Genomic DNA, 11112 nt, shown 5'->3' with positions numbered 1-11112 from the left:
CCATCCTTCAGTGCTGCTGGGGCAACCTGTCAGGAGCACTGGGCACTAGTGCAGCACCCAGGGGCCTATCTCCAGGTCTTGTGCTTGGTCAGGACTTAGGATGGCTAACTCCTTGCTGTGAGTGCTTGCAAAACACTAGCTGGGGTATGCAGACTGTTTCAGTGGTAACTGTGCAGACACTACAATAATGGCACCAGCTCCAGTCACAAAATCATTTAGAATTTTGAACTGAACAGCCAAACCTGATATTTCTTACTTTTGTGTGTAAAAATGTGTTAAACTTTTTATTGATCCCCAAATTTCCATGGTTGGCCTCTGCTACCTTGCACTCCTGAAAATAAGTAAAAATGAATTAACTATGTCATTTTTCTGGTGCTGTTTTGCTTAGAATACTCCACAGTATAGCATTAACTAGTGTAATAGGTGTTCTCAATGTGAGCGAGATCACCTCTCCTCAAATCTGACTCATAAATTGGTCTCACATTCCACGCAAAGCAAAAACATGTCCATAGAAACGACCAGGTCCATAGAAAAGGGCCAACCACCAGAAAAGTTTCATAGTGGACTTTAAATTAGTTTTTGTGGGGTTTTTTTCTGTGGTTATTATTCCACTTACTTCTTTTATGATAAAGCACCACATCTTAAAAAAAAGGATAAGAATAATAATTAATTTGCTTTGATATATCTATCAGTTTCCTTTATCAAAACCACACATAGACGTCTAGTTGTGTCACAGTTCTACGACACATTAGTTACAGTTTCTTCCCCAGCTGCTGCAGTCAGAGAGAAAGCAGTTTGCAGTGAAGGGCATGTGTTGTGAAGATAGCATTATGAGGCTGGGACTAATTAACTGTTTCCATTCCCCTAACAAGCTCTCTCTCTCTCCTCATGTCCGTGTGTGTGCGGGTGTCACTCACCCTCTCCCCCCACTGTCGAAGGCTCTGTGCTGTTTTGTATTCAGGTGGGCTCTTCCTCTCAGTGTGTGCCTGTGCCGAGCAGGTGTCCGGACTGCGCTCACTCGATGATAGCCCACTGATAACTGCCTGCCTCAGACTGGGAGATAGGTACACACCCTCCGACTTCCTCACACAAGAACGACATCTTTCACAGAGTATGTTACTCGTACAAGAAACACCACCAACGTGCCAATGCCAATGCTCAGGCGTGTGCTCAGCATGTTCTATACACACATTGGTATTCACGGGCCTCATGCTCTGCAGTAGTTTACAGTCTTATGGATGGTGTACATTGATAACATGTTTGCATGTTGTTTTTCATGTGGAGTGACAGCCAGAATAATCTACAAAATAATAATTTACAGATTTATAAAATAAATTTATCATATAGTTGAGTCTGGATAAGTTTCATTGGGGCACTCTGATTTACCCCATTAAGCCAATGCACAATAGGTAAAATCTCCAGCTACGTTCCTGAATGAGCCCAGCTATCTGAGGATGGGTCCCCAGGCTCTGTACAGCAACAGCTCACTGCTCTTGAAAAGTTGCAGCATCATTAAAGGAAGGGTCAAATGAGGAGAGTTCCATACAGGAACAATAAAGTCCAGGTGCTCAAGCCAACTCTTGCCATAATGTTAAAAAATATTAAGCACAGTCCTCATGTAACCCTGCCAGGAAAAACACAATATGGTTTGATTTGCTCCACACACAGGTTTGACTACTCTAGGTCTAGTCTTTTAGGTTAACGCATGGAGCATCAGCTGGTGACCAGTGTAAGAGACTCCTTACCTGAGATGAGCTCAGCAGAGAGCCGCTGCTCCTCCTCAAGGACACAGTTTGTCATGGTGGGATTCCCCTGGAAGAGCTGGAGGAAGTGCTTGTGTGAAGGAAGTGTGTGCATCTCTGCTCAGACAGTTGATCTCATAGGCTCAGGAGGGAGACAAGAAGCTACATGTAAGACAGTATTTTGGCATCACTACACATTGGTAAGTGAAGTTTTTGCCAAATTTATAACCAGTGAGTTTGTGGGTCCTTATCTTGCAAAAATCCAGTTGGCTGCTCCAGCTCTTGTAAAGTGACCACTGGGTGACTGCCGGTCAGGTTGTCTGGCCTGCTCATAGGTGTGTGTTTTGCTCATTGATGAAGATTCATGGTGGCCGGGGCTGCTGCGTGTCCGCTCTGAATCACGGGAAGGATATTCATGCTGACAGGCCTCCTTCTCCCTGCAGGCCCGCGAGCCGATCACACAGGCCGTCAGTCACCCCCTCACATAGACACACACACATCCACCCCCACCCCACGGCACCACTTAAAAGAAAGGGAGAGATGTGAGAGGGGCCGAGGATACTGCAGCACAGAACTCCCAGGCCTGTGCAACGATGAGCATGATCTTCTGCCACATCATCTGTTCTCTGTTCATTGCATTGGCATTTGTACATATACACAAGTCATAGAAGCCCAGCGGGAGTTGCACCCTCAGCCATGGCGTAGCTGCTTTATTTCACAGTGGATTTGCCAGTTATGACTTTGATGTGTAGCCTCTTCATGTGCAGCATAGGGAAGCGTTCATACATTATACATCAAATAGGATGAAAATAAAAATATGCATGTTATGACATATACTGCAAAGTCGGGATGCCATTTATATGTAAATGGTGATGCTTGTGTGTACAGAGAATAGATTGTAAAGTGTCACCACAAATGGTCTTTATTGTTATTGCATGCACTGAAGTATATGTGTGCAGCTTTTAACTGTAATTCCTAAATCTGGCATGAAATAATGTCAAAGTATGTATAGTATGCTCTACTCCTCATCATCACAAAAAGGTTGTTGGTTCAATCTCAACTCTAACGAAAGCATTGACTCTTATTTAGCTTGGGCTTGTCATTTTGATCAAAGCAATTTCTTCTAATGAAATGGGCCATTAACCATTACTGAAGACCCATTTTGCAGCGATATTCAGTGTATTGTTTCTTGAATATTTACTAAGTTTCCAAAATGAATAGCCTATTACTGCCTGAATTGACAAAAATGCTTTATTTTACAACAGGTCATTTGCATACCGAGTGCCTCCACATAATGATAGGAGGAAGCATAATCTAATTTCAGCTTCATTTACAACATACATTGTCCAAATAGAGTAATAATAACTCCGCTCTCACTTTCAGCTTGCGCACGAAACTATGCAAATGAGAACAAGTGAATAAATAAATGTTTCATGAATGCTTTTATGATGAGAATATGCAAATGAGGGGAGTGAATGAATGAATGTTTAATGCTCACTTGTTCAATGAAAAGGACTTATTAACCAGAGCGCTGACTTAGCACTGCAAAGTAACATGCATGAAAAGACTACATTAGAGTTTGGCAAAAAGGTGATGCAATACATTTACATGAACAACAAGGCACGCTAATCAGGTGGGTCTGACTGACAGGACATATTGAATGAGCATTGACACTGAATTAGCCGTCCCCAGCGTGTCTGCATTTGTTCCGGATAATGGATAACAAATATGCAATCAGATGAATATTGCATTGAGTGATGTGGAAACCGTGAGTTGTATTTTTGGTGTTAGTGAACACGCACATAAAGGTGATATTTATCATTGTCCTCATGCTGCTGTTCAACTTTTCTTTCTCTTAACATGAATCTTTTGCACCACACTGAGACACATGTAGACCAAGGCATTTCAAATTTGCTCAAAGGAAAATAGTTGAATGATTACAGCACGATTGCAACTGACTTTATTGCAATGTATTAAAAAGATTTGCAACGTCATTTCTATGTTTCTAGTTTAACGTTTTGTCTTTATGTTTGCTTTATATTTTTGCATTTTTTTATTTTTTATTTTATGTCCCCAAGACTTATTAGATAGGGCATCTTTAGCATGATATGGGGTTCCAGGTCCATATTACCTTAAACAGTACTTAAACACTACTTTTTACTGTACATTTCTGAAAATTTACTTTAACAGTCCCATATCAAATATTTAATGTGTCCCACTGAGGATGTAAGCATGAATAAAGGTCTTGTGGTAACAAGACCACAAGACTTGTAATAAAACTTGTAATAAAAACACATATTTGAGGTATTCACTGTATTGGTGACCGGTCTATGGCCCTCAATCGGCTCTCAGCTTTATCTGTGTTTTTATATGTGGCCCTTAATGAGAAAAGATTGGACACCTCTGGTATTTGCTGAGAAACAAATCTACAAAGCTGAGGTGAAAACAGTGACATATGTGCGTTTGTGCTTTTGAGAGGACAGTTCACAAGTTATTTTCCACATATACGTATGTATTGTAATAAATATAATGATGGTTATATTTTCCAGAATCACAGAAGAACACCATTTTAAAACTTCAGTTCCTTAAAGAGGGGGGATTTTACTTCTATGGAGTATTAGCTGCTGACACATAACATATTTCACCATACTACCTTTTATTGGTTTGAAAATGCTATATTTGCTGAAAACAATGCATTAACATGTTTTATAAGTTTCAATTACCTTTTGACACTGTTAGTCTACCCTCAATTTGCGCTTCCCCTTCAGAGCGCTATCACAGCACAATCAGCATGCATGCCGCTAATGAAACTTCACATTAGGTTTGTGAAGTTGCAGTGTACAGATTTGTATCATGTTTTTGGCTATTTATGGAGCATTGTCATGTGGGAGGATGGATGACGTAGGCTTGTGGGCTGAGCATTGAACAGAATCTTACAGCTAACCGTTTGGAGGGTTCGAATAGTGCCTGGGAGAGATTGCAAAATTACTGAAACATGCATGAATGACATCCAAAACCTCTTCGGCATGTTTTTGATTAGGGAACAACATTCTAACATGGTAGAAAGCTAAAAAAAATATATATATAACGATTGACTATAATATAAAGTTTCATTGATTGTAATTCATGCAGTTTTTAATCATGTACTTTCAGCCAAATAGCAGCACTGATTGGCAACTATTACAGTCTTATCAGTAGTCACACTGTGGCCTTTTCATTTTATCCCTCAATGAACCATATTAGTCCAATAATCATAATCTCTTGTTGAATTAGTCTACACCAGTGCCAACCCACCACATGTCTGAGGCCACCATGTCTCCTCTTTGACCTCGAGTCCAACACAGGCTTCACCCGGACCTCCCTCTCTCTCCCCCAGTGCTACAGTTAGAGCTAAATGGGGCTTAACAAAAATATTGTCAAACTGCCTGGAAAGCCAAAGGGAGGAAGCCGGGCGAGCGTATCCAAATAGCCTCCATTTGAATTGCTAATTTGAGCTACAAAATAAAAAAAAAAATAAAAAAAACTGTTGACAGAGCTGAAAGCAGGGCAGAGAGGAGTATATGGGCCTTAATAAAGCAACAGTGTTAGCTGCTGGGGGGACAGCAGAGATCAAAGTGTGAAGAGAAATAAGGATTTTCCAGGGACCTTACTAATGCTTTCAAACTGCTATCTTTGTTCATTTTGGACCTTTTATTCAAGCATACACAGGCCTTGTTACTCACAGCCATGGAGTTTAATTAATTGTGTGTGTGTGTGTGTGTGTGTGTGTGTGTGTGTGTGTATGTATACATACATACATACATATATATATACATATACACACACACACACACACACACAAATACATGTCTATTATGTAGCTTGGGTATGACAAAAAAGGCTAGAGAAGGAATATTGTTGGAGATGTCAAAGATATTGTGTAAATCCTCTGAAAGGTGAACATGTGCTCTTGCTGCATTAATAAGCTGCCCATATGTACCATGCAAATGTGTGCTCCGCATATATCTCTGGCGTGTGCTGTGTCTGACACGGGTCACAGATGAGGCAAACTCTCAATGAACCAGGAGGATATATCACATGTATGTTGAATAAAACCAGAAAAAAGAGTATTCACTTGTGTAATGTGACTGTAGTAGTCTGGTGTTCACAAACAAAAACATGCAAAACGCAGCAAATGTCATATGTTAATATCTGTGCCTGCCAACATGAATAATATTACTATAATATTTCCAGCTCGCTGTGATTTTCTGGATGTCTTCCTATGGTTTGAGTATACCCCATCATCATGACAGACATGGAACATGGAACATGGAACAGACCAAAGGCCATGTGTTTATTGGCTGATGAAAGAAAAAAAATACATTCTAGTATGATAGTTGTAATGGACTGACTCCTTTTCTCAGTCTGAGATGAAAAAGCATTAAGTTAATACATCATGTCAAGTGGAGTCATAAGGAGGAAGTTCTAAACCTGCAAGCTTGTATGTGAAATTGTAACTATCTCTCAACAAGCAAAGCAATGAACAACCAATCAATGAATTCCACAGTATTACCATATATATTTACCACTATAGCTAAAGGGCACTGAGCCACATCCTGCATCGACTTGATGCAGAACCAAAAATGTTTAGCCATTTACTTTGAGAGAGAAAAAACACTAATGGTATCGATGTAATGTAAAATTTCTACAAGAATTACTTACTATCCCTACAAGAAGTAAGGGATAGTAAGTAATCATATTTTTGTGTGTAATTTGTCGTGTTCCACAAGGGTCAGTCTTTAGCCCTATCATTTTTATCACCTTCAGAGAGAAATCCAGAGACTTTTTTAAAAATGATTTTCTTTTTTGTTTTATTATTTTTCTTTTGCTGATTTTGTTCTATTTAATGTGGTTTTAACTTTTACAGTTCTTTTAGCTCATTGATTTATTCATTTCTTTTCTTTTAGTACTCTGAGATTCTTAGCTATTAATTAATTAATATTAACCAAATATTATTATACGTTTTATATGAGAAATAATTGCCAGTGCATTCATCACAAGTCTCCCTGAAGGTGTGGTCCAGCTGATCTCGGCTGTGGAATGTAGGTCATCTGTGTGAGAGACAGTGGCTCTGACCTGGTCATCAGCCCTGTGTCCACCTCACTTCACCTGGCACTCAGCATCACATTAGCCCTAGTGATGGTGTCATTCTGTGGCCAGAGCAGACCTCCTATACCTGGGTTTTGGAATGATGCAAAATTAGAATTGTTGCCATAGCAAAACAAGATATAAATGTGGGCAAGTCCTCAAAATGTCTCCAATAGCATAAAGCAGAAACCCAAGAGCTTAAGTGTGGAATAAACGTGTCTTAGACTGTATTTTAACAATATAGTGTCTGCATTATGTTTCATTTGACAGTTAATGTTGAAGTAATAGTTCTGCTTCTTTATTTAGCACAGAAGAGTTTTTTTGTTTATGTTTAGTCTGGAAGAGCTTTCGTGGGAGGCACTAATGAGCTGGAATTCCCACAATGCATCTCTCAGCTCTTATTAATTTGGCAGCTTATCTGCACAGCCGAGCATTGTTATTGTTTAAAAAATGTCAACACATTTAATTCGTAATATGGTATAATAATATTTTTATCACTATAGGCACAACAAAGTAGGATTACAAGTTAATTCTTTGCCTTGTGAGGAGCCCTAATTTGCTTGACAGTGCACACTATACTTTTGTCTTGGATATAACATGGAATTCTTGTTTGAGATGTGTGACATAGATTAATTTATTATATTTAAAAATCATAGTGCAGTCGTTTTATATAGCAGTTTTCCAGACTCACTTCACAGTTTTGTGCATTATTCATTCCTCCGATACCGTGTCATGGTAAGCTACTACTGCAACCTCAGGTGCCTTGGGTGATGCCATCCAGCTCCTCCAAGCTCCAATCACTCACACACAAACTGCATTCTTATTAGGCAAGATGTGGGTAGTGTATTGCCAATGGACACAACAACAGTATGCACAACTCACCACTGCTGCCCCATTGAGGCACCTGATATTTCTAGCAGTCTCCCATCCAACTACTAGCCAGGTCCAAACTTGCTTATACTGTAGCTTATGAGCTCAGACAAGCTCAGACACTGACAAGGTGGTCCAGCCACATGCGTTTTTCATATCTTCTTGTAAAATTGCTGGAAAGAACTGACGCTGACATTGGGAGGAACTTTGACCCTAACATGGTATTAAAAGTAAATTATAAATTGTATTACCCAGAATGGTCATGCGCCAGTATTATGAAGTGTAACCTCAAGAACTATTCGTGTAACAAAATAACATATCAGAAATAACTGCACATTGTTTCCAGTTTTACTCCTATAAATGTGAATTACTTCACTTGCTGCTGCTGTCGGGAAAAATTGAATTACATTACATTACCTTAAGCAGCTTATACAACGCCCCAACCCCCATGTTTTACCTCTGTACTTTTCTCTCACACATGAGGAGTGTCACCCTGAGCGAGTACCTCCACCTCTCTGCTGTACCTGCCCGCCAGCCACCATCCACCACCACTGCTACATGTTTGTCAATTTAATGCCAGAGCCACCACTCTAATCTTCTATTAAGACAGGGGCAGAGGCAGGCTTACTGGTGTTTCGGTTACAAATCCACTCGCACACACCCCCGGTAGAGATGGAACACTGCATCCCACCGGATTAGTGACGGGGATACCACCAAATGGGGCCGAGAGATATTAAGAATGAGTGGTGTGCAACAAGAACCAGGCAAGTGCATCTAAACAGTCAGTGAAGGTGCTGATAATAATAATTAATTAGCCTTAATAAAGCACGAGAATGAACAAATAATGTACTTTATTAATAATATTCCGGCTTAATAACTTCTTAATGAATATCCTAACTCCAAACCCAACCCTCTTAATTAAGTAGTAACTAAACCTGCATCATTCATAATAAAACCTATTTGTTCTTTATGAATTAAGTCTTTGTTCGTGATTCATTAACACTAAAGCAGTGTAGCTGTTATAAAGTGGTACCAACATATCTCTATAAGTGCTGGTGGTGAGTTGTCTTCTGTCCTTCTATAAACTATTGTGTCCTTGGGTAATACACGTACATTGCACTGTCAAGTCTCAATATCTAACTGGCAGAAACCACAAGCATAAAAATCAAAATCCCAATGATGCTGATGGCCTTTTTCACTGAGCTGTGAGCAGTGGGTAGGTACACTATTATGCTAGGCCTGCAGTTTTTGAAGGATCACTTACTGACAACAACTTTAAACGACTTTAGAAACTAGAGCATTTCTATTCTAACGACTTCGTGGGTAACTAAAGTGGGTATTGTCATTTGGAATGGTAATAGTGGACGAGGACTGCTTTGTGTATTGAAAAAGCAAGAAATCATCCTGAATAATCATTGGCCATCATTGGGATAGTAGGTATTGAATTTCTGGAGAAATACATAAAAATAGACAGACTGGGCTCCATTTGCTTGTGTAGTTTGGCAGCACAGATGAGAATGACATTGAAGCAGGTCTGTAAGAGCAGAACAGCAGTGACAAAGGCAGAGGAGAGCTGTGTGGGCGTCATGTAATGTTTCAAATATCACAGACATGTCTCTACTGTGCATCTACCTGCTCTGAACACTGTCAAAAACATCCAAATATGTATTTATCCAGCCTCACTTTATCTTTATTCTTTTAAGAGTTAGTTGGACTACATTTTATTTGGGTGACACAAGACATTTTACGATTGTTTACAAATAGCTTGATACTTTTACACAAGTACTTACTATGATGTAAGTTGTATTTCTTCGCAGTTTCAGTTATAGCTTACATGTTTTAGTATTTGCAGTATAGCTGGAGCAGTGTAGTGGTGATAAGAAGCAAGCTGTTTCTTTTTTAGTCAACTGAAAATATTTTTTACTAGTGAAATTTTTGGCAGTTTTGGTGGAGTCAGGTAATTTTGTATTTTTGATTTGTTTCATGTGCCACCCATGTCTTTGTTTTGTTTCTTTGTGTATTGTATGTTCTGCAGTTGCTCACCACTTTACCCAAGACAAATTTGCCTTTGTGACAGTAAAGTATATTCCATTTATTGATCTTTTTTTTATTCTCGGATAAGTTTATATAAGAATAGAGTCCAAGATGTTACCTGTGCTGTTTTGAATGAGCTGTAGATGAGGCTGGAGTCCATCTGTGGAGGGGACAGCTGAGATGGAGCAGGGTTGACAGGCAGATGGCCCAGAGTGTCTGTGCCAGGGCTCCAGTACCACACACACTATACACACACACTATAGTATTCATGATCCCACAGGCCAACTCATCCCATCTGTGGACTGCCTCGAGGGGTAACTGTGCACCCACCTGGAGCTGACTGGACATCCTGGCTATTCATACCAGCCATATTCCATACATTGTGCAGTGTTTATTAGTTTATTTATTTGTTTATGTTGTGTTGCAAGAAAACAACACAATACATAAATTAAATGTCCTATTGTATGCATTTCGTAGACTAAAATCTGTATCTTAAAAACAAGTCAGCAGAGGGGACTAGGACTGTCTCTGATCACGCATCGAACAGTGAAGTAGTTTGTATGAAGCTAATAAAACTTCGAGAATCAGGATGAGTCAGTTTAGGCCCTACATACAGTGAATTTTCATAGCATACTTTAAAATAATTCAACTGTAAAAGAAATGAAGAAAAAGTTTATTTACACAAAAGAGAAAGGGCACGATTTCGATCTATGATTCATATCTGGTGGTTGGTATTTTCGTGGAAAATCCATTTGTGAGTCCTGCTTTATTTCTAATGACTCATAGTTCCGTCATTATCATTCATTAAAGAAACCCACTGCCCACGCTCATCCAAGGAGCTGCCCCTGTGAAGGTAAGTGCGGATGTTTTTTCAGCAAATACTCTTTTGCTTTCTGTGGGCAGTTGCCATGGCTACAGTAAAGTAAGCGACCACCTGTGGGTCTGCCTCAGATGTAAAAGGCAAGAAAGGAGAAAGACAAATCACCAGACTGCAAACTGATTGACCGAGAGTAGCCTGGACTAACGCCAAGACGGGAGATGAGACAAGCTCTGATGTGCTAGAAATTCATAAAAGAACTGAAATCCAAGCTTGGGCTCCCCATAGTTTCTCCTATCTCTGGATGAATCAGCTAGACACTGCATGTCTGATAGGGGGGCGTGAAGTAGGTTTTAACCCGGGTCAAAGCCGCTCGGACCAACAAAGCTGTACTCACCCCAGATGCTTCCTCCCCCCGCTGGACATGCATCTTCAGAGCTGCTGTCTAGGCAAAGAGCAGATTTGATTTCTCCACTGAACACTACTCAACCCTTGACCCCATCTCCCCTTTTGAAATCTTTG

This window comes from Periophthalmus magnuspinnatus, chromosome 17, assembly GCF_009829125.3.
Source record: "Periophthalmus magnuspinnatus isolate fPerMag1 chromosome 17, fPerMag1.2.pri, whole genome shotgun sequence".
Lineage (NCBI taxonomy): Eukaryota > Metazoa > Chordata > Actinopteri > Gobiiformes > Gobiidae > Periophthalmus > Periophthalmus magnuspinnatus.
The sequence above is the reverse complement of the archived record's forward strand: the minus strand, read 5'-3'. Positions refer to the sequence as shown.